This window comes from Phyllopteryx taeniolatus, chromosome 17, assembly GCF_024500385.1.
Source record: "Phyllopteryx taeniolatus isolate TA_2022b chromosome 17, UOR_Ptae_1.2, whole genome shotgun sequence".
Lineage (NCBI taxonomy): Eukaryota > Metazoa > Chordata > Actinopteri > Syngnathiformes > Syngnathidae > Phyllopteryx > Phyllopteryx taeniolatus.
In genome coordinates this window covers 16,272,909-16,300,394 of record NC_084518.1, presented here as the reverse complement: position 1 = coordinate 16,300,394, position 27,486 = coordinate 16,272,909, and the positions used below count along the sequence as shown (strand labels likewise).

Genomic DNA, 27,486 nt, shown 5'->3' with positions numbered 1-27,486 from the left:
AAGGCACCACTGTATTAACTATTTAAAAAAAAAAAAATGTCAAGAAAGAATACAGGTGTTCCTGATCATTTGGACTCTAAAAAGTTCATATGGTGCTCATGACGCCATTTTGACACAAGACAACACTCTCCTGGGCGTCTGAATTACACGTGCTTCATTTCTGTGGGGGGGAAAAAAAAAAGAAAAGAGAAAAAAAGAATCCAATTCTCGTCATCTCATCACGTTTGATGGCTTTACGGTATGCTTCATTGACATGTTAATGAAGTGCATTAAATAGGTTAATCTAATAAAGGGCTGGCAGTGGAATGGGCAATTTTTTTCACCGGCGAGGTGCGCGTCACGCGTGAGCCGCTCCGCTGTAAAATGATGGATTTCATCCAATCCGAGTGATCGGTCACGCTCTGAAAACGAGCTGAAAAGATCCCTCGACCTCCTCCGCCACCACGGCCAAACGATCACGCCCGCTGAAGGACTACCAGGAAGGTGACAACTTTGGGCATACGAGATAGGGCCTTTTCAAGCCTTTTTCCGCTCGTCAGCGCTCAATGGAATTTGGGGAAATTTTAGCCCCCAAACCCAGTTTCACTTAGCAACATGAAATTTGGTAGACATGTCTACCATCAGTGGCTGTGCAAAAAGGTCCCAAGATGTAATGTCCCCAAACACCCTAGAAGTCTGCCATTTTGGGTTGAAGCAGCCATTTTGGAGTCTGAGTCTTGACTTGCCAAAAAAATATATATATATATATTTTTTTTTTTTAATTCAGCCCCCAAAGCCAGTTTCACTTAGCAGCGTGAAATTTGGTAGGTGTGTCTATAACTAGTAGACCAACAAAAAAGTCTCAAGAAGTCTTGTCCAAAAAGACAAGAAATCAGCCATTTTGGTTTGAAGTGGACATTTTGGGGCCTGACTGCCAGTAAACAGACATTTACTTGAAAATTCAGGCCCCCAAAGCTAGTTTCACTCAGCATCATGAAATTTGGTGGGCATGTCTATCATGAGCAGACCCACAAAAAAAGTCTCATGAAGCCATGCCAGAAAAGACACAAGAAGTCGACCAGTTTGGCGTGAAGTAGCCATTTTAGGGTCATTTTGGCCATTTCCAAGGGTCCTTCAAAGACAGACTGCTCCTCGATATTTTGTCCGATTGCTACCAAATTGGAAGCTCGTATACTAGATAGATGGCCAATGCAAAACTGTGAACCATTGGTGTTTTCATCCTTTGGTGTGGGCAGAGCATGGCGCTGAATTTTAATGACTCACCCTGAAAGACAAAACTGTGATAATTCAACTCCACAAGCGTAGATTACAGACACTGTATTTAAACTAAAATAAACACATGGTTTGACGAGACTACAATAATAGAATTTGTCTGACAGTGTCAATCAAAAGTGAGCTTTATTTTCTTTGTCAAGTCACTGCCTGGATGTATCAAATATTGCAATGTTCACATATCACAGTTCTTCAATTTGAAATCATCTTGTCGCATTTAGAGTGTTTCGGTTCAAAGTATCCCAAAAATTCCTCCCTAAAATGGAACACGTGTCGCGGGGAGTCGACTGGTAGCAGATGAAATGTCACTCATGTGTCAGCTGCGAGGCAGCGGCGAGCAAATTGAGATAAAACAAATAGCATATTGCCGCGGGGGCTGACACAGACGGACAAATCTAAATCTTCCCGAGCACACCGCCATCCAATAACCACAATCCGTGCGCGCTAATCTGACATTTCACAGCACATCAAAACATTAGCGCGTTAGATCATGCGAGTTTCTCCCGGAATGTCACGCGCGTTGCCTTTTCATATTTGTTTCCTTTCAAATTGTTCTCGCCCAGCGACATCGCGCGGTCGCTAAATCGGTCAAAGGCGGCCATGACAGTGAGCGTTGATGGCTTGTCCCGATTGGATCGGACGCACTCGGAAATCACATCATCCGTCACGACTGTTTGATCAACTTTTTGGTTGTCGCGAGGACAATATAAGACCGTGTTTCCAACAAACTTTCACACTGGTGCATCCAACAACACGACAGCTCTGTTTAGTTTTTGTCTGGAAATTTCTTCTTTTTGACACGGGCATTTATCTTATCCAAGTTGAGTTGCAATACAAATTTACCTTTGAGGGAAAAAAAACTTTTATTAAATAAAATAAATCAACATATTTTCATGTGGGGAACTTAACCCCTTTTTTCAGGGGGTGGAATATATTTTGATTTTTTAGGAAATAGTAAATGTTCTTTAGAGATCAATGTAATATTTTTCAAGGGAAAACAATTTGCAAAAAAGTTTTTTTTTTTCCAAGAAAAAAAAAATTTCGGGGAAGATTCAAGACTAAAATTGTGATTTTTTTTGGGGGGGGGGGGGGGGGGGCAGGAACAAAAGTCATTCTTGAGAGCAAAAAGCATTTTCAGAAAATGAAAATCAGATTTTGAGAAAAAACGTTCTTGCAAGAACGGTTTTCTTTTTGAGAAAAAAATGCAATATTCTGAAAGACAAAATATGCATTTTTTTAGGGAGGAATGTATTTTATTTAGATTTGCATTTTTTAGAGCAAAAAAAAGGATTACTTAAGTTATTTTCAAGTTTGTTTTGAGCTAAAAAAGTGCATTTATTTGGAGAAGTGCAGTCACACTTTTCAGAGAAAAAAATACATATTTGGGGGTCACATTTTATTTAAGGGGAAAAAAAGATTTTTTTTTCTGACATTTTTTGTACAAAATTTTTTTTATTCCTGCCAAAAGTGGGAAAGTTTTAAACAAAACAAAAAAGTGTACTCTCACAAAATGAAACTCTGAATGACAAGGGAAAAAAATTAAATCAGTGACTTTCCAAATTCACACCTTTTGTCCCCCAGCATACAACTTTAAATGCTTAATATTACAACAATTTCTTGAAAAATACAAACTTTTTTTCTCTAAAAATCATGACCTTTTTTTTTTTTTTTTTAATCTTTCCAGTGAGGCCGTAATAACATTTCCGTCCAGCTGCCCCACAAGATTCCGGCCAAATGACTCGGATGGGAAGATGCCATCCTTGTCATCATGTATAATTCCCCACTAACGTGCCAACGTGCGTTTACTAAAAGTGATAAGTAGGAAGAAAATGGAAAAAAAAAAAAAACAACAACTGTATTTACATTTTCAGCAGTCCAGCATCTGCTATCTGAGGCCCTCTTTTCCAACAGAACGCTTCATTGTGTCTCAAAAAGAATTGAAAGTCAACAGATTATGTTTACTTCCAGCACGGAGCTTATCAAAGCGTCATTAGGCGTCTGCCGCGCCACCGCGCTGCTCCCGTTTTATATTTCTGCCTAATGATGCGTGTAATATGACTCCTTTCGTCTTGGATGTGGCGTCCCCAATCACGGCCGGGCTATTTGGACCGCCACGTCAGGTTTGGACGCGGGCGTGGGTGTCATTTATTTTTCTAAATGATAGCAATGACCCTTGGAAAACAACAAACTCAACACACACACACACACACACACACAAGGACACGACTAGTCAATTTTTGGTTGGCTGCATCGTATTCCAATGGGAATTTTTGATAAAATTATAGGGGGGGAAAGTGATCCTTTGCAGTAACACAAGAATTACTCAAAAATAAAGTAACATTTTATCACCAAAGGTAAGTCTAAAAATGTGAATATTTCATACCAAAATGTCAGATGTTTAAAACAATAAGTCATAGTCCTATTTGTTTCCAATCATAATGTAGCACTTTTTTCACCCAAAATTTTTTTTTTAATTTTCCAAAAAATATATTTTCTATAAATCCTTTAAGTGGTTTTTAAGCTGCCCAAAAAGTTTTACTTTTCCTCCAAAAATGTATTTTTGTTATTTTTCACAGACTAAAAAAAAAAATCATGATTAAAAAAAGTCAATCTTTTGACGGAATGTTGTGTTTTTGAGAAAACAGGAATACATTTTTGTGAAAAAATGTTGTGTTGGACGCAAATGACTTTTTTTTTTTAATTCTGCAACTTTGTAATGTCCAACTCATTTTGGGCTGACAGGAAGTTGAGGTTCTTCCTTACTTGACTGAAAGAATGTGAAGTACGCCGACCTTGGTGTTGGTCACGCAAAGTTTGCTTTGCCTTACGGCGACGGCCTGGCGGTCGCGCAGAAAAGCAGATTCGCACCATGGTGGCGACCACATATGGCGGGGATCAAACAATTAACCTGCCGGTGATCGACTTCACCGACGGAGTGCTGTAATTAGAGCTAAGTGGCCCTGAGACCGCCGCCGAGTAATTGGGGGTGGGACTTACTGCAGGCCAGAGTCTGCGCGACCTCGCGCTTCACATCACTTGGTGACTCTTTGCTTGTTTGGTGACACATTTACTCTTGAACAAAAGGGACGTGAAGTTGACTATAGTTCATTACACAACTTGACTGAACATATAAAATTCACTAAATTTGTAACAAAATTCACCGGCTTGACGCTATATCCACTCCATTTTGCAATTATGATATTTTGTAACGATATTCACCACATTTTGCTCCAAATGCACCATATCCTGAAACAATGTTCCCTATAATTTACAAAACCAACAATACAACAAAACCCATTATATTTTGTAACAAAATGTACTCTCCAATGTAACAGAATTTCAAAATACACTATATTTTGTGAAAAAAAAATCAAAATTTTATATAAATACGTAAATTTACAGTAATGTAGTGTGACAAAAGCCACCATGTCACGAGATTTGTTCTTTTTTTTATTGAACAAAATGAATTTATCACTTCTCGTAACAACCTTTGAGGAAAAAAAAAAAAAATCCACTATTTTTTTCAACCAAATGGACTATATTTTGTAACAAAATTTGCCATCTTTTCATGTAGCCGTGCATCGAGTGGGGTGTGTTGACGACTCCTTTGTCCCCACTTGAACAGCAGGTGCCTTCATTGCACTTCGGACGGCAGTCAACCACGAACACGCATTTACAGGTAAGGCAGCGACACTAACGGCGCTCACGGGACTCACGGCGTCACCTTTTTCCGCCAGGAAACTTGCGGCTTTCCAGCTGAAGGCGTCCACCGGAGCCTGAAATGGGCCGGCCTGACAATGGCGCGTCCGAAGGTCATCCCATGCAACACCGACTCACGCTAAACTGCCCCAAACGGCCATTCCGGAGCCGGGCGGCGGCCATCTTGCTCGTAATTCCATCCTTTCGTTACCGCAGGAGAGCAGCGGTGCGAAGGATGGCTGGATGATCACTACGGGAAAGTCCCACAAGGGACTGTTAGGGTTTGAAACAAGGCTTAGGATTTCAAACAAAGGTTTCAGGCCTGGCTTAGGTAGGGTTTTAAGACATGTTTATGGGGTTTAAAACAACGGTTAGGATTTCAAATTTGGGCGTCCGGCAAGGCTTCAAGTTAGGATTTCAGCTGGGGTTAGGGTTTCAAAGTAAGGTTTTAAGACTAGATAGGGTTTCAAGATAGGGTTAAGGGTTCAAGAAAATGTTTTGGTTTTAAATTTGGGTTTCGGGGCAGGGTTATAGTGTTTGAAAATTGATTGCGTTCAAGTTTGGTTAAGGGTTTTAAAGTAGGGTTTCAAGATTGGGTGTGGTTTTGAAACTGGGTTTCAAGTTTGTGGGTCAAGCAAGAGTTTGAGTTTCAAGTTAGGATTTCAAGCTTGGGTTAGGTTTTCAGAGTAGGGTTTTATGACTGGAAAGGGTTTCAAGACAGGGTTTGGAATTTGGGTTTCAGGGCAGAATTAGGATTTTACGCAAGGGTTAGATTTCAAATTTGGGATTCAAGACAGCACTAGTGGGTTTAAAACCAGGTTTATGCTTTTAAATTAAGCCTTCAAGACAGGGTGCGGATTTCAAAGTAGGGTTTCAACCCTGGTTTAAGGTTTAAAACTAGGTTTGCGGTCTTCAATTTAGGATTAGAGTTTCAATTAAGGTCTCAAGACAGGGTTCAAGTTTCAAGCAAAGGTTACAGTTTCAAATTGGGGTTTTAAAATAGCGTTAGGGTTTGAAGTGGTTTCAAGCCAGAGATGGGCTTTCAAGTTAGGGTTTCAAGCAAATGTCAGGGTTTTAAATGGCGATGGGCGAGTACAGGCCTTATTTCAAGGTATCGGGTACTTGCGAAGGGTGCCGATACCAGCCGCTGATACTTAAGGCAAACAAATCTGGCATTGAGTAAGTCCTCCTCACCAGTAGTTGGCGCTACACTTCGATCTTTGTGTGCATCAGAAAGAAAGAAAGGTCTGCTCACGATTATCTGTTATTGTGTTCATTGATCATTTATGTATCAAAAGAACTGGGGGTATCGGTACTCGGTATCGGTAACAGTGACGACTCAAGAGTGAATACTCGTATTGATTTTTTTTTTTTTAAGTGGTATGGAACATTCGTAGTTTCCGAGTAGGGTTTCAAGCCATGGTCATGCTCACTGAAGCAATATTAACGTGTCAATTGTAACCTTGGAATCTAATTGGCTGAATGCAACGTAAGCGATCTTCACATTCGCTATGCTAACATGATGCTAACACGTTTCTCCAAGTGAAACATCAGCCGGTCGAGCGTCGACGAGTCTTCTCAGCAGGTCGGGACTTGTAACCGCCTGTGCCCCCCGGTCGGGGGCCGGTGGTCCAGTCCAAACAAGCCTCAGAATCTGTGTGACAGTGATCTATTTTTATGGATCCATCAGACCTCCTGCACCCACCTGAAGAGAGCCCCTCCACCCGCACCCCTCCCCGTGAATGCACCTGCCAGAGGAGACTTTCCAGGTCAGCAAGCCCAAAGTGAGGCCAGAACAACCAGGAAAACATCTGGAAATGTCAGCGCTACCCTCAGGTGCGGGTGAGTGGCGGGGGGGGGGGGGGGGGGGTGCTCACGTCAGGTCAGGACCACCCGGAGGAGGAGGGGGTGGGGCTCATTGTGAGCCTTGTTGATTGCGGCGACCAGCGGGTAAACATGATGGATGGACTTGTCAGCGCTTGTCATCACGCCAGCTCCTGTCGACGCCGCGCCTGCAGGCTGCCCGCCCGCACGCACGTGAGCCGGGTTAAGCCAGGAGGACTATGGAGCGACAAACGGCGACAACCAGCGGAGGCGTCCTGTCAAAAGTGACCGATCAAAGGCGTCCAATCGCCGTTAAAATACTAAATGAAACGTGTTTTGTTGCCTTTTGGGGATTTCCAGAAGTAGGGTTTCAAACCTTGGCTTGAGTGTAAACTCTTTTAAGATAGGTTCACTTTCAAACTCGGGAGAGTGTTTCAAGTTCACCTGTCAAACTTGGGTTCGGGTTTCAAGATCGTATTAAGGTGTCAAATTAGGGTTTCAAGCCAGGTTGCCATGTTAAGGATTTAAACCAGGGTTTTAAAACAGGGTTAGTGTTTAAAAATAAGGTTTCAAGCCTTTTTTTATGGCCTGTTGAAATGCAGGGTTTGTTTTTTTTTTCCTCTTCAGGTCATTTTTGTATGAAACAAGTGCATTTGGTGCAATAAAACGTACAGCGAAGCCATAACAATCCTTATTGTTCATTTCCCCCTGAACATATTTGCACAAGCAAAAACCAAGGCTTTTTTTTGTTTGTTTTTTAATTGCTAATCAATAGTCACCTTTCAACAACCTCCTCCTCCAAAGTGGAACACATGCTTAGCCAGCACAATTTATACCACAGATACAGAAAAAGAAACGCTTCTTATTTTTTAATGTTTTTTTGACAAATTATTCATGTTGCCTTTTCAAGTCCCCGGAGAGAGCGAGCACAGGAAAATACAAAGTTCCATTTCCCCGCCCCCCTCGGGGAGAAAGTCTGCATTAAGGCGCCATTAATTCCTCATTGAATAAATAGCGCACACGAGGCGTCGGCGTGAACGTTTCAAACACGCCGGCGTGTTTAAAAAGCGCTGCGGCGTCACTTTTGGGGTGTTTACGCGCTCCTTAACCTTGGGCGTCTTTGAAGGTTAAAAGGCGACGAATTACGCCGTTGTTCTCATGTGAGCGCGCGACGTCGATGAACCCTAATGGCCAGTCGCGACTCGTTCTTAGATTAGCAGCTCATAAAAACACAATCGGAAAATAATCGAGGCTAAAAGGCCTCGAACTGTGACAGAGTGGAGCAGCTTCTGTCCCCTGATGGATAGCGTACTGCTCTTTAGCACAATGGGAAAAAGATGTTGATTTTACCCACACAATGCAAAAGGCCCATTTCACCTAGACACCACTCTTAACAGTGGAAAATGTTTATTTTATCTACATCACGCGAGAAATTGTCCATTTTATCTACAGCACAACGGAAAATGTCAATTTGACCCGCACACTGCTCCTTAAAACAATGAAAAATGTCCGTTTTATCTTCAAACTGCTCTTTGGCACAATTGAAAATGTCCGTTTTACCGACAATGAAAAATGGAACAAATTTTAGCAGCACGCTGAATGAAAAGTGTCAATTTGACCCACATCGCAAAGGAAAACTACCAGCTAATTATTTAAATTCCCTCACGGGATGATTTAAGTATCTACACTGCTCTATAACAAAAATGAAATGTCTCTTTTACCTGCTCAATCCTCTAAAGCACAATGAAAACATTTCTTTTTTACTATAACACAATGGAAAATGTCAATTTTAGCCACACACTGCTCTTCAGAATTTTGAAAAATCTCCATTTTATCCCGACTAAAGCTCTTTAACACGATGGGAAGATGTCAATTTTACCAGCGCACTGATCTTACCACAATGGAAAATGTCTCATTTTACCTATAATCACAATTTCTTTCATGCAATATGTAAAATACAGTGGCTTCTGTGTCCGTGCGTGCAGCTCATGTTGTGTATGAACACTCGACTGTTTGTGCTGAGAGCGACAGAAGCAAACAGATGAAGATTTCATCTCCGAGCTGAGAAGGAGGAGGAGGAGGAAGAGGAAGGCCTGGAGAGTTTGCCCAGCAGGGGGGTCTGTGGCAGGGGAGTTCCGAGCATGTTGCACGGTGGGGCGACAAACACCGAGCAGGAGGTGCAGGCTCAACCGAAGCTCCTTGTGTGCGTGACCACAGGCCTCTTGTCACAGTGACGCTAATTGCTAATTCAACGCTAACAGCAACTGACGTTCGTTCCACCGCACGCGGCGGGAGAATGACAGTGACACCCGATGGAATTTGGTAAGAAATCATAGAAAAAGTAGGATGCAATGAAAAATGTCAGGTTTACTTACAGCACAATGGAAAATGTCCATTTCACCATTTCACCAAAATGGGGAATTTTTATTTGACCTGTACATCGCTGCTTAACAATGGAAACTGTCCAATTTATCTCCCATATATACTCTCTTTTATTCGAGAGGAAATCGAGGGCCGCTGCAGCCAAGTGCAGACAGTGTAGTATACTGTATATAATACTAACACATCCAGCATGAAGGCCCCACAAAGTTAATTTATCGAGGGTCACCGCAGCCACGTGGAGACTATGGACTGTGTAATACCGCTGCGTCCAGAGCTAAGGCACAGCAACGGTGTTCACTATCATAGCCGTGGCCAGACTTGGGGCCAATGCAGCCAAGTGGAGATTGTGGAGGATACAGTATAACACAGCATCGTTCAGAGCTAAGGCACATCAACCGAGTGAGTTAACATATTCGAGGGAAGATCGAGGGCCGCTGCAGCCAAGTAAGCAACCAGCACTAAGGCACAGCAAAAAGTTTCATTTCTTATTTCGCAGGGCCACTGCAGCTAAGTGGAGACTACGGACTATATCGTACTGCAGCATTCAGACCGAAGGCACTGCAACAGGGTAGGCTACGGTATCCAAGGGAAGACTGGGGACTGGTGCGGCTACAAATGGAGACCGTGGAGTACATAAAACAGCATTGTTCAGAGTTAAGGCAATGCAACTGTTTAAGCTAAAATATCCAAGGTGAGACTGAGGACTGGTGCAGCCAAGTGGAGAATGTGGAGTATAAAATGCTCCAGCGTTCAGCGATAAGGCACTGCAACAGGATAATCTAAGGTAGCCAAGAGGAGACTCTGAGGGCTGCTGCAGCCATTTGGAGACTGTGGGGTATATAATGCTATACTATCCAGCACTAAGGCGCTGCAAAAGGGTACGCAAACATTAGCATGTGTGTTTTTGTCATTTCTAGCTGTGGGGGGAGCTCATTTCCATGCTATGAAATCTGATATACTAGATATAATTCCAGTTCAGCATTATTTATCAATTCTAGCATTTTAGCTCATAAATAGCATTTCCCAAGTGGGTCAATGCTAGTAATTACATGGAGGACAGAATTACCTCAGCTCCTTGTGTTACCACCCCGAGCTGTTCAATCACTCACTTGCGACAATACCTCTGTGTGTGTGTGTGTGTGTGTGTGTGTGTGTTTGCGTGTGCCAAGGTGAAGGTAAAACTGCAGGCGACATCAGCTCTTCTCTGATTAGTGGTGCCTGGCTTCAAAGACATGCTTCAGGTGTACGCTGTGCCGCGGGGGGCTCCTTGGCTGAGGTTCATGTGAATAAATGGAAGGTTTTGACTGACCACGAGGGAAGATGTTTATTTGGGGCGGAAACATTTCCGGGATGGCACCTTAAGGAGTTCTGTTTCCCTGAAAGAAGTGGAATGGGTGCATTTATTTAAATGTGCCTCTAAAGTCAACAGATTACTGATTACATGTGATTTTTGGAAGGGTTTTATATTGAAAAACAGGATCATATTGCTGCAGCACATCCTGGGCGGTACCTTAACGAATATTGCTGCATGAAAGAAGTGGAATGGTTGAACGATAACCGCAACGTTCATTTTAATGTGCCTCTATTGTCAACAAATTGCTGATAAAGTAATTTTAGAAGGAGTTGTTTTGAGAAACAGCATCAAATTGCTATATTTCCAGGGTGGTACCGTAAGGAGTTTTGCTACCTGAAAGAAGTGGAATGGTTGAACAATAACAGGGATGTTCATTTTAATGTGCCTCTATTGTCACCGAACTGCTGATAATGTGATTTTGGGAAGGAATTATTTTGAGAAACAGCATCAAATTGCTATATTTCAGGGGTGGCACCTTAAGGAGTTCTGTCACCTGAAAGAAGTGGAATGTTTGAACGATAACCGGGACTTTCATTTACATCTGCCTTTTAAGTCACATACACACACAAACACACACACTATGAAATCTATACTATCGCTTTGAATGAGGTTCTGTCAAGCGTCGCCGTGGTGACGCCTGCCACGTCTAATTGGCAGTGCGCTAACAATCAAAGCAGCCTAATTAGCCGAAGTGCGGCTGCGAGACGTCATCAAATAGTACAGTAGTGTGGAAGGATAGTAAAAAAATATATATATATAAATTTTTCTCAAAAACGTTTGTGGTATTTTACAGTATAAAAAATGTCTTTGGGCAAAAAAGAGTTAGTGTGTTTCTTTAAATGCAGATGCTTTTTTAACTGTTGCCGCGTGTATGCAGTTTGAACTCTGATTAAACGTCATGGGCTGCAAGTAGCGGCGACGTCTCGGGTCAGTCAGCACTTGGCCGGCGTCATGAATCAATTCACCCTGATTGGAATTTATCACCCCCGCCACAGAGGTTACGCTTTTGGCCATGCTGATTTGTGTCTCTGTCCAGTGGGTTGGACTTTCAAAATTGTGAGGGACTAGTGGAATGACACATAAAAAAATAGTTTCTTTTTAGGTAATAATATTACTTTTTCTTTTATTTTTTTTCTTTATTTTTACTGGATATTTCTAATTTTATTTTTGGCATCATTTTATTTTGTGTGAATGAATTTGTTTTATATGACATTTTGTAATTTTTTTTTTTTTTATTTGCCCTGCGATTGAAGACCAGTCCAAGGTTTACCGTGCCTGAAAAAAACTGACCATTAAGAGGATAAACACCCAAACATGTGGGATTTTATTATTTATTGTATTTTTTTTTTCAACTTTAATTGACAAGCATCTAATCCAGGGTGTACCCTGTCTCTTACACCAAAGTCTGCTGAGATAGGCTCCAGTTTCCAGGTGACCATAAACAAGGTAAACACTTGAAAATGGAAACGTTTGCCTGTATTTTTTTTTTTTTTTTTTTTTTTTTTTTTGCATCGCCAGGTTAAAAAAAAGAATTCCCAATATTGTGTAGCCCTACTTCCATGTGACCGATTGACACACAACAAGTCCAGGGCGTACACCACCTGTCGCCCAAAGTCCGCCTGAAAAAGCTTCTCTGTGACCATAAACGAGAAAAGCACTCACAAAATTCCTGTTAACACAAAAAAAAAGAGGAAACCACGGCGGGGATGAAAGCCAAGATCCTGGAGGATGAGTCTTGGACCGCAGACGTTATTATTACCGAGGAGAGCGACTCCGCCGGATCAATGGGAGAGTGTAAAATGGGCCTGAGAAGGCACTTGACTGACGACGTGTCTCCTAAAGGTTAATTAGCGAGCGGAAAACACAATTCCCTTCAGAAGAAGGCCTTCACTTTTAATGACTTCACAATTTCAGTTTTAATACTGGAGATGCTAAGCATTTCATTAGCATCCTCCATTTGGAGTTCACCGTCCTCCATTTTAAATTCAATGCAATACGAATGCTTAATTATTCAAATGTATAAATTCGTCATTCATCCATCCATCCATTCATCCATTTTCTGAGCCGCTTCTCCTCACTAGGGTCGCGGGCGCGCTGGAGCCTATCCCAGCCATCATCGGGCAGGAGGCGGGGTACACCATGAATTGGTTGCCAGCCAATCGCAGGGCACATACAAACAAACAACCATTCGCACTCACATTCACACCTACGGGCAATTTAGAGTTGTCAATTAACTTAATTCTTCATTCATGTAAATTAAAAACAGAACACGGTTTAACTTTAGGGGGTTGAAATGTCCTTAATAATTCAAATAACACACACACAACCTCCCCCGGAATGCAAGTGGTAGTCCTGTCCAATATCCAGGAAATAGCCTGCTAGCTAAAAATGGACGCATTTTCTTTCCACTTTCATTGGGAGAGCTTCTTTTCTAGTGTTGGTATTTGAGTCACGACTCAACCCCGACAATAAAAATGGTAGAGTCTGGCGAGAAATAAATAAAGAGCACAACGGTAATAACTACGTTTATCTGCGGCAGTTGTCGTGATTGAATGCCGCCATCTGTTTTTCGTCATGAAGCCAGGAGGAAGCATGTTTAAAATAAGATACCTCATTTTAGTGACACGCTTTTTTGTCATTCTTTATTTCATGGGTACAAGATGTGCAGCGACAGCATCTTTCAGATTTAAAAACATGTAAAGATCCTAAACTATAATATAATAATTGTATCTTATTTTTTTCATTTTTTTTTTGCATTTTTTATTATTGTTTTAAACAACAAATATTTTCATCTTCAAATTAACCAGATACAGCATGGCCAAACTTGTCTCCCAACAGTCTAGTCCCAATTATTTACCCATAGTCCACAAATTGCTGCACTATAAATTCTGCCTAGCAACAAACATGTGACCAAGCAAAAAAATACTAGCGATTCTGTTGACATGATTTTGCTGCACTCCGCTAGCTAGCAAAATATTATGAAGCAGCCTAGCATAGCTTTAAAATACGTAAATGATTGCCTACAAAACTAAACCGTACCAACTAACAAGCAGTTTATGACAGTTTTAAGTGATATAAGCGGATTCCATATTCAAAGCGCAAATGTGTTAACATGTTTGCGAAGACCTTTACTGGGGAGGAAAAGTGGGTCAAACCTTAACGTTAGTCCAAGTGGAATGAAACACGGCATACATCATTTAGCAAGCGCGGAGTTAGGTAGAACACGTAAGTCAAAGCAAAAAAAAATAAAAAATTAAATAAAAATCGGCTGACCGATGGCTTGAATCTCAGAAAACTTGCGATTCATGTCACTCGTGTCTCAAGGCACCACTGTACTTTTAAAAACGGGTCTCAGAGTGATTTTCAATGTGAGTAATTCTGTCTTTTGAGCCCATTTGTTTGTGATGTTTGACAAAAGGAAGCAGTGAGTGGAGATGTACACTGCTACATGAGCTTCTCACACTAGCCGCTATCCAGCTAGCTTACCGTCTACAGGCTAGCTGCTACCTTTGACGGACGCTCCAGCGGGTGCGACACCGTGTGCCATAAAACAAAGGTTTCTTTTTACGGTGACCGAAAGGTCTCCTTTGTTTTTCCCTGAGTCTGCACTTTGTCGGACCACTGTGGAGTGAGTGACCTTTTTTTCCCCATCGTTGTTGTCGCGCGAGGCAGCATCCTCGTTCATTCATAATGCATATGAACGCGCGGCGTATCTCGGGGAAGAAGACGCACGGGCTGACTGATAAGAAGTGATAATCCGCAAGGGGAGATTAATGGCTGTCCAACCCCTTCCCATCCCCCTGGGGTGGTCCTTTAAGAGGACGTGATAAGTCAACAATGAGTCTCATGTGACATTTACTATATCATCTGCTGAGTTTTCATTTGTCACATTCAAATTCTCCTTAAAACACCGCCTGATAAATTGCGGCACTATCCAGGAAAGACAAAGACATTTTAAAAAATATATTCATACAGTGCTACTGCAATTTACGAGTGAACCGACTTCATGACATACGAGCCATCGATTGGCCGATTTTTTATTTTTATTTTTTTTGTCTTGAGTTGCAAGCAAAAATTGGCGTTGCAAGCAAAGAGAAATAGATGTTATTTAAACAAACCACTTAAAAGTCTGCTAGCTCAATGTTAACGCACAATACTAAACGCCATAGATGGCCTAACGAAACTAACATCAATGTCGCAGTGTTATAACACTTTGGTTAACTGATATATGAACACAAAAAAATGGAGCAACACAAGTAGTCAGATGATATAACAATACTTAAAGGCATATATTCTTTATTCTCTGCGAAAATCGACGAACATTACTGCCGCTTAAAGAGCTTATAAGAGACCGTCTTTTTCCTGTATTATTTTGTAAGTAAAATACTGCCCTCTAGTGGCCAAAGCGCACATACCAGAAGGGACGACATTGTCAATGGGCATTGAAGCATGAAATCATGATGGAAAAACTAATTCTTTACACTCTAATTATGTTAGTACTGTATTTTTTTATATAAAGTATAATACTGTAGAGTGCTGTTTTTTTCTTGTTTAAAGAAGCATCTTAAAACATTTCTGTTGGTGTTTTTTGGGGGTGCTGGAACAGATTAATGCCATTTCCATTCATTTCAGCAGGGAAAAATGATTTGTGATATGTGTTTTGCATTACAAGCGTGGTCACAGAGCATATTAAACTCGTAAGTCAAGGCACTACTGGACTGTATTTTATACTGTATACACAAAAACAATGAACTAATACAACTAACATCTAGAATTTACGTAGTGATGTATTGTAGATTTTGTGAATTCTGCCTAGCAACAAATGCATAACGTGAACATTGTTTTTTCAAAATTTTGTTCTCTGCCCGCTAACTACACAAAATGTATGAAGGAAATAGTTTATTTTTTAATGCTTTGAGATGTACTTGAATTTTGTCAAAAACACGCATGAATTTTTAGATAATCTTGATTTTTTTTAACAATCACTACATTATTTTGATAAGGTTCAATAATTTAAAAGAATGTGTCTCCCCTCCAAAAAGTCATGACATGGCATTCATTTATTTTTTTTGTACAGAAATCATACAAAATTTGCGCAAAAACTGTTGACTTTGAATACATTTGAAGAGATTTTTTTTTTTTTTTTTTGCTGGGATGTTATGTATGTTACGTAAGAGCTAAAATATACTGTATGCAATTTTTAATGTTTAGCTTGTCTGTCTTACACATAAAAATATACAAATTGGGTTACCAATACGTTGACTGTAGAAAATGCATTGCTTTCATATTTTACATAGTTTTGGTTCCAGCATATTGAAGATATTCTCTTAAGAGTCCTGGCATGTGAAAGCTTGTAACACAAAGCATGCGATTTCAGTTCCAATGTCACATGCAGGTATTTGCTGCATTGTGTTACACCTAAGTGTGTGCGCGTGTGTGTGTGTGTGCGTGCTCTTCATGAATGCAGTCCTCACTGGAGTGGCCGCGCTGGATGCTGGATGAGCTCCAGCGTTCAAGATGGCTGCTCCAATCTCCTGAGGCTGATTGAATGGGCTAAGCCTTATCTGCTGGTCAATAACATAACGCGGCGCTGTGCGTGTACATGTTGATGCTTGTCAAATTGGAGCGGTGTATTGATTGAGTCATAATAAAGGTGACAATGGAGGGATGGCTTGAATTTAGGTTGTTGAGCTCAATCGCAAAGGGAAAGAGGAGGGAGAATTTGTACAACGACAAACAGAAGTACATACACTCCACACTGAATGGATGGATGGATGGATGGATGGATATGAAGGACTTGGAAGAGGCAATACCCATAATTCTTTTTTTTTTTAAAGGATACTGTTGATTGACAGCCTCGGTCTGTCTTTGACTATCGAGACGCGTGTCACCTTTTGTGTTCAGAAAGGAGAAAAACAAAAATAGTGTTCATGTTTTTACACCATCTGCTTCTCCTCCTTGAAGGCTAAATTGATTTCTGACACGGCAAGTCCGCAATCAATAGAACTACTTCGGCTGCCATTCTTCTTCCTTTGTGAACATTCTTCCCTTTTTATTTTGTTTGGACGAGATGCTTAATGGAATGTCGGCCTAAAAAGAATTTATTTTTTCCCCAAATGGAGGGCAGCGAGTCACGGAGACACAGGGTGACGGGACGGCCGAGGGTTAATAGAGAAGCAAATGAGAGCACGGCCTGAAGACGGGACAGGAAGCGGGAGCTGAGTGTGTGTTACAAAACGAGCAGAAAGCCTCAACTAGTCGTGAGGATACACAAAATGATAACACTGACACACACGAGACAGAAAGCTGAGCGTCTGAATGTCGATAAATAACACTCACTTATACAGTGGTGCCTTGAGATACAAGCGACCCGACTTACAAGTTCTTCGAGATACAAGCTGTCATTCGGCTGATTTTTTATTTTTTTTTGCTTTGACTCGCAAGCGCAAACTTGAGCTACGAGCACGTTATGGCGGTAGTGAACTCAACTCACTTCACAATAAGCAGCGCTTTGTAAATAGTAAACAGTTCTTCTTCAAAAAAAAAAGAGACTTCAAGCTGTTTATTGCCACCCCCAGTTTAAATTCACTGTCAAACTGAAGAAAACGAGGAGAATTAATTTATTATTTATTATTTTATGAATTCATTTATTATTTAAAACAATCACAAAGTTTAGCCTTTAGTCCGCTAGCTTAAGGCTAATCTGAAGACAAAATGGGAAACGATATACACATGCATATATATATATATTTATTTATTTATTTTCCCCTCAATTTGTTTATTTTTTTTATTTAAAATGTTTTAAATTCTTTTTTTTCTGTTTGATTTTTCTTTTTTTGGGGGGGAACCAACCCCGAAAACGGGTATTAGCGGTTTATTCCCGCTTATTAAAGATTTTGGGGGGATTAAAAAAAATATATAATAAATCAGTGCAATTATAATGGCTGCTAATTATCTGTGGATTTTCGCTATTCGCGGTCCGGCCCAGTCCCTATCCCCCACCAGTAGCGGAGATCCACTGTATAACATTTTAAGCAACTGATATTTGAACACAAACGAACGTAAACAAATATGCAGGAACATATTTAGACAGACAATATAACTCACAGTTATGTTTTTTATCCTCTGTGAGGAGCTGAGACGTCAATGCTGTACAGAAGTCCATGTACAATTTATCCGTCTGTCTCTGTTATACTGACGCCGGACCTGTTCAATTCTTTTTAATTGTGTACGCGGATACTGTATGTTTTTATAAAGTACAATATAATAGAGTGCTATTTCTCTCATAAAAAAAATCGGGGGAGGCTGGAATGGATTAATGGAATTTCCCTTCATTTCAATGGGGAAGCATAATTTTGGAGTGATTTGAGTTACGAGTGTGGTCACGGAACGAGTTCAACTCATATCTCAAGGCCCCACTGTACTAATATGTAGTTTTCTGGGTCTTCTATCAATCTCTGAATCTCACTTTGGGGGATGTTGGTGAAGCCTGGTTCCGTGGGTGTGGCCATCTTGAAAATGGGAAGTCGGCCCAGTGTTGCACTGATGACTCAAGAAACGTGCTGCGTGCAATAAAGGACCGCCCCCTACATGTCAAAATTGGAACTCAACCTTGATTTTGACCAGTATTCCTCGAAAAGATATGGGTGTTCTCTATTCATTTCCTGCAATTAACTTAAAAATTACAGTAATGGAGTTAGCACATTCTAGTTCTCAGTTTCCCAATTATAAATGTAATATATTATTTCCTTTGGATCCATGTTCATTGAATGAATGAATTTAGCGTGGAAAGAAGAGTAAAGACCACCTGCTGCATACTCGTGACTCCACTTGTGTAATTGCAACACAAATCCTGTTATTTCCAGTAGCTGGGTGAAATATCCCTTTAAATGAAGCCTGAAGTATAAACAAGATGCCAAATGACTGATGATTTATTTCCCCCTTCTTGGACGTGGCTGTGTCAGCGTTAATTTTACTGCGTCAAAAGAGGAAGAAAAAACAAAACGACCGCAGTTACGCTGGGCGAGCTTTAACGAGAAAGTGATATGCGAGCAAATTAAACATGGGAGGCCGACAAATACGTGGTGTTTGGGGTTGGGGAGGGGGGGCAGAAGGTGAGACAAAGGAAAGAAGAGAGAGCGTTTATGAGATGAAATTAATTAAATGTTCGCGCAGAGGCCACTCATAATTCACGCTGTCGCCCCGGGGGTTTCGGCCTCACGTAAACAAGACAATAGTAAAAATTATAATAATAATAATAAGGATAACAACAACACGAGGGTATAGACCTGAAAGCACTGAAAACACTTTACAGTCACCTGCCTTTGGAGCTCATTATAGAATAACATGGTACATGTGCTAAAGCATTTCTAGTTTTAGTATTTTTCTCTAATTTTATCGATTTAATATTTTCAGTATTATTATATTTATCAATAAAATAAATGTAAAAAAAATAAATGATAAATTCAGACAGACGTGCTGATTTAGATTATAAGAATACAATAAATTATGAAATAAATTATTTATGTAAACAGTTGTTTTCTATTTAATTGTATTTATTTGTAATTTATCTAATCAGATTTTTTTAAACTTATTTAATTGTATTTATATGTAATTTATTTGTTTATTTCATTCATAGCTATTTCTATTCATTTTTTACTTTATTTGCAATTAATTTTAGTGTACTTATTTATAATTTCTTTGTTGTTGTGTATTTAATATTTTTTAATTCATTTAAAATGTGCATTATTAACATAATTTTTAATGTATATACTTTCAGCTGATTTGTTTTATTTGTACTGTATTTATTTTCATATTCATATATTTTTATATATTTTTTCATTCATTTTAGTGTATTTATTTAGAATGTATTTTTATACATGTATTTTCAGTTGATTTCTTATTCTTATTCTATTTATTAATCTTTTTGTAATTTATCTATATTGTAATTCATTTTTATTTTGAGATTTTATTTTATAAATAATTTATTTTTGATTCATTTTGATGTATTTATTTTGGATGTATGTAAATATTTTCAGCTCATTTATTACTTACTAGTTCTATAATTTATTTAGCTTTAATTGTAGTGTTTACATCAAATGTATTTAATTATTTTGTATTTTTACTTTGTTTTTTATTTGCATTGTCTGTATTTTTCTTTATTTTAAATTCATTTTACTTGCATTCATTTATTGTATCCTTTTTTATTTGGGTTCATTGCATCTTTAGTGGTGTAATAAAACAAAAATCTATCTAAATGTTACAAATTAACTTTCAACAGTCATGTGTAACCATAGCTGATCCTGGCTGGTCCACCAACTTGGGAAAAAAAAGTAGGTGGTGTCGCTATGGCAGCAACTAAATGGGAAAAAAATGTTGAAACACACCACAACGCTAGGTTCATCAAGACGTGCTTGGATGAGTTTGGTGGTCTTCTTATCTCTTTCCCAATACTTTTGTCCAAACGGAGTAATAAGACAAACGGGGGCCTTGAGGTACGACCACGTAGCGTAGCCGCTATTAGCATGTAATGAAAGTGACATAAATGTGAGTGTGTATGTGTGTGTCCCCAGGGTACTTAATGTAGCTCAAGGCAAATGGATTGGACCGCCACGCTGCTAAACGTGATAAATTAAAGACGATCTTTACATATGATTAGTGCCCTTTGTGTGTGTGTGTGTGTGTGTGTGTGTGTGTTCATAAATAAAATAAAGCAAAGTTATACCTCTGGGGCCTTTTTACGATATTTGCCCGCCTTTGATGTTCTCCGACTCCATTTTCCCAACGACTGTGTTCCTGCCCCCGTCCGTCGCCGCAACATTTTTGTGCGCTTTTTGTCTCGTTGGTGAGACCAGAAGACACAAACAAGATGGGAAAAAAAAGAGGTAACGTGTGGCTTGCTCTTCATTTTAGAACATAATTAAGGACTATGGTGGCCCTTGAGGGTAAAAAGGCTCAAACTGTAGTTGTCGAAGGAAGCAATGTTGGGGAAGGGTGAGTTTAGCCCATCTGGATCACAGTTCTGAATTCTCCCTAAGCTTCATGTGTGTTTTTGCTCCAATTTTAAGCACTTCTACCAATAGTAAGAATTTCTACTCTGTATTAACTGGAAAATAGCACCACTGGCGGGGCATCTAAAACCATCAAGCCATTCAGCATTTAGCAGGAGATGATTAAGACGCTATTAATATTGATTCATTATAAAAGTTCGCAATTTTAGACTGACCAAAAATATTAAAAGTTGTTTTCGATTGTTGCTAGGCAGATTACATAGGGCTCCGTTTCAAGTGCCCCAAAGGGAACAGGTTATGAGGCTAATATATTAATACGCATTCATTTTAGCAATTTTATTTCTGTATTAAATAAAATAATATTTAAAGGTTCTTTTTTCTGTTTTTTCCATCGTTGCTCCGCAGATTACTTTGGGCTCAATCAAAACTGCCCCAACAGGAACAGCAGTCAGTGAAATTGTTAGTAATGGGACACACATTACATTCATTTTGCGAATTTACAAATGTGTACTCTGTATTAAATAGAATGGCATCTGCTCAGATTATTGGTATTATTTTTTTCAATTTTAAACAATTGTACTGTGTATTAATTAGAAAACATCACCATCTGATCTAGCTGCTGAACACGACAGGCCACTTTGCGGTTGGGCCACAACCAATATTCACCCTATTCATCAGCCGGGCGCAGATGCACAAATCCATATTTGGATCGGGAGCAGATGGTATCATTTGTTGAGATGAATTATAGATTAATAAAAGAAAATATTTGAAGGCGTCGGCAGCATGCAATTAGGCTGCTCCGCATCCTGGAGTCAGGACCGCTGAGGCCAAAAAGCTGCAGGTGCTTCCAAAAGCACATCTGCCAAAGTTGGGATAACCCACAGGAATATTTTTGATTAATTGACCTGCCGAAGCCTTTTCTATTTTTTTATTTTTTTTTTTTTGGTGTAACCACCAAACACAACAAACTTTTTACGTACTTTTAGTTGCAGTCCCAGCTCATTAGAGTCCAATAGAGCCAATTGGGCAGTGCCCCACCAGATCTGGATGCAGTCCAACCAATCACAGACTGATATGTGTATTGCATGCTGCATTCATGGGACTTCAATGTGGCGCAGCGTCATGATGCAAAACTAATAATACAAAAAATAAATAAATGTCATTAAATATTGAAAATGCTGTCGAACTAATAAACAGTGTCCTCCAATTGAATAGAAACTCTACTAAATAATTACAAATGTAATTAAATACATATCCTGGATTTTTGGGGGGAAATTCAGGCCAGAGTTTCTCTCAACAACATGAAATTTTGTACGCATTTCTATTATGAGTAGACCCACAAAAAGGTTTCAAGCCATACCCGAAAATACACTGGACACCAGCCATTTTGGTTTGAAGAGGCCATTTTAGGGTCTGACCATAAAACGTGAAATCTCTTTGAAAATTCAGCCCCCCCAAAGCCAGTTTCCCTTAGCAACATGAACTTCGGTATGCATGTCTATCATGTGTAGACCCACAAAAAAAAGTCTCAAGAAAACATGACCGAAAAAAGACATGGGGTCCTGCCATTTTGGATTGACATCACACCTTGACTGACAACCGCCTGTCATTTTCCCTGTGTCCATGTTGCTCATCTGATGACATTCAACAACAAAGTGGCACTTGAAAGTTGATCGATTTTGTGCCGGGGCAGCAATCCCCCCCAAAAAATCCTCTTAAACAGCTCAATTGGACTTGTGTGTGTTTGTTGAACTGTCGTCGCTCTCAGCCGACAGCATCCTTTCATCCGAATTGATTAAGTGGTCAGGCTGTTTTGCCAGAGATAATGTTTTAATTAATGGACTTCAATATCCAATTAAGATGAGATGTAGATTCTTTATAGAGGTCCTTTGAATAAAAGACAGGCGGGCCGAGGGGGCGCTACAGGCTGTTGTTTGAATCGATACTTGCGTGGGGGCGAAGGGGTTGGACAGTTCATTGACAAATTGTACACGAGGATGAGCGGTGACTTTAAATCTATATAACACACATCAAACTCCAGAGGAAGAAAAACATGAAATTTGGTAGACATGTCTATCATGAGTAAACCTACAAAAAAATAAAAAAGTCTCATGAAGCGATGGCAAAAAAAGACAGACGTTGTCCATTTCCATTTGAAGTGGCCATCTTAGGCTCGTATTGGCCTTTTCCAAGGGTCCTTCACATATATTTTGTCCAATTGCTACCGTATTTGAGCCTCGACCACTCGACAGATGGACAGCGCTGACTTGTGAAATACTTGAATTTTCCTCATTGCATGGGGGCGCAGCATGGCAGCTTAAGTTTAATGACCCACCATAAAAATAAAAAACTAATAGGGATATAGGGTGTGTAAACATTCCCTTTAGAGCCGCTCCTCTTTAGAAATAAACACAAAATGAAGAGGGGCGAAAAAAAATAAAAGGAGTGTTACAGGGATGAATCAAAGTCACCTTGCGAAAGGTCTGACTCGCTCATTAGACGAGAGGAAGGGGAACATGGGAAACTATCACCCCTGGTCTCCCACTTATATTTTCCCTGTTTGCCCAAAAATGAACGCCTGCCAAGGTTTGTAAGTTCATTCCATCGAAGCGCTCTTACTTCGACAGGGTGGGGGGGGGGGGGGGGGGGGGGGGCAATTAGCAAGTCAGCGTCTGCATTTGAAATGACCTCAGGTAACCCTTGGTTACCTGCTGCTTTTGCTCTGTATTGCACACAAGACATTTGGTCAAGCTCTGATCTTGTGGAGTTGACTTATGAAGAGTTTCGTGTTTCATGGCGAAAGATCATCAGACTTTCCCATTCCCACCCAGACAATGACAGTCTTCTATACGCGGTTCAAATTTGGTAGCGATGAGAAAAAAAAAATCTCTTGCTTCGGTGGTGGAATTCTTCCCTCAAAACACACAGCTGTTTTATTAGAAACATCACCTCTTCGTTCTCTTCTTCGTCTTCTTCTTCTTCTTCTTCTTGCGCGGTGATGAAGAAGCACAAAAGGATGTTATTTGTTTTAGAGCAGTCGCCTTTGTTCGGAGGCCGCCACTCCATCAAGGCGGCACAAAGGACCGCTCGGGCAAGTGGATTTCAGATCCGCTCCGGAAGAATGCAGCTGGGGGGGGGGAAAGTTAGAGTAACTACAAGGATGTTTTTCTTAAAGGTGAAATTGAGGCCTCGAAGCTTTTTTGTTATCTTCACGTGGTGGTCCAGCACAAAAAGGAGCCTGGGAGAGCGAGGCGGTGAGCTCCAACGACGCGGGCCATTTCGTCGGAGGATCAATTGAGCGCACGTGGGAATAGGATACCGGCGCCGCGCTATCTTCTCATCCCGCTTTTCTGCCCCATTTGCATGAGTGGAATGGTGCTGCTCTGCTTTTTTTCAAGACGACTTTGCATTTTTTTGCAATTTTTTCCTTCCATCTTTTTCAAGGCAATGATCTGACGGGTCATCAGAAGTCTTCGCGTCATCTTACCTCAAGCAGAGTTGGAGTATGTGCAGAGAGGGGAAAAAAATGTCTATGATGTGAAAAGTTGACTTTGCGTCATGTTATACTAGTGTCAGCTCATGGGGGGGGAAAGGAGCACTCAGAATGGGAGGATTCTCAAAATGATCACCAAACTTTCAAAATAGCTTTTAAATTTAGCGTCACACATCTGTCAAGGACACCTGTTTTTTTTATTTGGGCATTTCACGAGCCCTGGAATTCGCCCCAAATGGCTGCTTCAAACCAAGATGGTCGACTTCCTGTTTGATTTCAGGCATGAGTCATTAAGACTCATATTTTGAAAACAAAAGTGGGAAAAAAAATGTTTTATTCATATTTTGATAATTTTAAAATAATCTGAAAATAAATGCTCACTTTATGTATTTTGTATTTATATTTACAATATTTTTTAAAAACAAGCACAGTATTTCTAATATTTTATTTTTAAAATCCAGAATAAAGTGAAATCTTTTTTTTTAATTTTATTTATAATTTGAAAAAAAATTGACAACCCAAAATAATTTACCAAAAAATTCTATCTTCATATTTAAAATTGATATTCATATTTTAAAAGAATATATAGTTTTTTTATAAACATTACTTCCTTTATTGAAAACTTGAAAACCTTTGACTTTAAATTTGGGAAAAAATACATGTGTAAATAAATTTCTTCCGTCATATTTTCATGACACAATCAAAAAAACTTATTTTAATAATCCAAAATAATTTATCCAAAAAATTATTTTTTTTACTTTGCTTAAAAATGAATATTTTTAAACTAAATGTTACTTCATATTTTGAAAACAAAACTTTAATACAAAATACGTCATATTTTGATAACACCATTTAAAAACATACTTTTCACTTTTGATTTAAAAATAAAATGAAATTAAATTAAAATATCAAATTTTAAATTTAAATATTTAAATGAAAACAAATAAACAATCTTTTTAATGCATTGAAAATGAATTCTCTCTCATATTGAAAATTACACTTAATTAAAACACTTTTTCTTAATATTTTAAAAATATTGATTTAAAAAACAATTTTCTTCATATTTCAACTTTGTTAAACAAAATATTTCTTCACAATTTGAAAACAAAAAATTTAAGGGGGAAAAAAAAGCAATTTCCTTTTTAAAAAAATTAAGTAAAAAACAATTTTACAAATGGTTCTGTCGGTGTAGCTAATAAAGCATCTGACGAGCGCGCGTCGCGAGCTGATGACAAGCCATCTGCATCAAAGCGTGACGGCGCATTAGCGGCTTTTAATAGCCGCGTCGTATGGACTCTATTGATCCTCATCGCGGTGCTATTAAAAGACAGCGCGGACCACCGTTTGCTGTCCAACTTGAAGGACGTAACGCACGCGCGCTTTTAATCAGTGCACCAATTTCAAATCATTGCCACTAAAAAAGAGCATCAAATAGCCAAACGCGTCCTCTCGGGAGCAGAAACGCTGTCAAGACGACGCGCTCTTTAAGAGCCGCTTTCATCCAGCGTCCACCGCCGTTTTGTCCCACACTTCCGCCATAAAACCAAATGAACAGCCATTTTGTCCTTATTAACGGCGGGAATTAGCGCTCCTTTTCCCGCCTTCCTCTGGTGGATGAATCATTTTCAGGATTTATGGTTTTATGGTGGAATTTCCCAACGTGAGAGTTTCGAGGTGACCTGTTCGGTAGCGGGGGATGGGAGGGTGGGCCGGGAGATGAAACCCAAGCCGATCAGTGGCATTGACCAATCACTTTAACTTTTGAAAATAACAAAAATAAAAGCAGATATTCGAGAAAAATTCTTATTTTCAAAAGAAATAAAAACATTTTTATAATTTTAAGTCTTCATAACTTATACTTGTTTTAAAACCTTGTTGTTCTAAATACCTTTCAAAAAGACATTTATCATTGTTTAAAAGTAAAACATTTTTTTAAATCTTCATATTTTCAGAAGAAAAACCTTTATATAAAATATATTTTGAAAATAAAAAATTTTTTGAAAAACACATTTTCTTCAACTTTTGAAAGTTAAAGAAATAGTTACCAAATAATCTTGATAATTTTAAAAAACAACAGTTTTGTTTCAAAAACTTTTTTCTACATTAACTTAAAAAAGAAATATCACACAGCTTCAAAATAAAACAATTAAAAAATATATCCATGTTTTATAAAATGTTTCTCTTTTCATATAATCATTTTTCCATATTTTCAAAATAAAAATAATTTTCAAACTTCAACTTTTTAAGAAATGATTACAAAAATGTCTTGTTTATTTGGGAACAGATTAATGGCATTTGATATACGAGTGCTTTGAGTTACGAGGTTGGTCATGGAAACAATGAAACTTGTAACTCAAGGTACCACTGTGTTATGTGTTCCCTTTCAGTCATGGGCCTCTTCGGTGGCCGGGTGCTGTCCTCATTAACTCATTCACTGCCAGCCTTCCCAGTTAACATGGACATTTGACTTCTAAAGCCGTCAATGGCAGTGAATGTGTTAAGTGGCCGGCAGGTGGAGAAAGCGGAGCAAAATAACTGGAGCAGAGCAACGGGGACCCTCAAAAGACCCCAAATTTCCCAAAACCCGAAGCTCGTTGACCAAAAAGTCACATTTCTAAATGGTCTGTATCAACTGATGCAGGAAATGGGAAGAGGCAGCATTGAGAACATGGTGGAAATATTTTGGCAGAGCCGACGCGGTGACTCGCGCTCCGGAGACAAGTTGGCTGCGGCGCGAGGAAGGCTGGCCAAATTGCTGCCGGCGCGCCACAACTAATGTGCCCGGTCGACAGCAACACTTTGACAACAATAAGTCGGCCTAATAGACGGGAATGACAATGAGCCAATAATTAAAGTTGTCTACACCCTGTAAATTACACTTTAAAGGAGTGTACTTGTTTCCACTCTTATGTATATCAGGTCAAAATGAGTCTGTGACATGGTTTAAGTTCTATGCGGTTTGTCGATTGAATGCAAATATCAATAAACGGCATAAGGCATGCAAAACGGGTGGATTTGAAATCGTCGACAGTGTGACGTAGTAATCCTCGTAGTGGGTAAAAAACGGTTAAGATCGTATAATTTTTAACAGCTAATATGTTGTTCGTATCTCTAAAATAAAAAATAAAAAAATGAAAAAAAACATGCTTTTCCCACTAGGATGTTGTCTCACATGCCATTAATGAACATGCTCGTTGGCGTTTTTGCTGCGTCTCGGCCAGTCGTCTTTGCGATGCTCCATCCTCCCAAGCAAATTTATTTGCCTTGTCACCAAAGCAAATTCTCTGGTGAAAGTGACACTTCGCCGTAACGAGCATCTGTTCCTTCCATCTGCGGCAGCCGCCGACGATGCCCATGAATATTCAGACGTTTTACGGGCGGGCGAGGAAGTCCGGGCTCCTCGCGGACGTGACAGACGCCCAATGAAGGCTCCGCTAATTCGGAACCGCCTC

General features: G+C 39.6%; 1 protein-coding gene across 3 annotated transcripts in view; it reads right to left on the bottom strand.

Annotated features, from left to right (window-relative positions):
• The window catches only part of fstl4 (follistatin-like 4), a 161,112-nt gene that overhangs the window by 120,784 nt on the left and 12,842 nt on the right, over positions 1 to 27,486 (bottom strand). The window contains exon 2 of one of the 3 annotated variants that reach the window (XM_061752799.1): positions 21,522 to 21,674. The exons of the other annotated variants lie outside the window; for them this stretch is intronic. The gene's annotated coding sequence lies outside the window, so the exon portion shown is untranslated. The remainder of the gene's footprint in view (positions 1 to 21,521; positions 21,675 to 27,486) is intronic. 3 annotated transcript variants of the gene reach the window in all.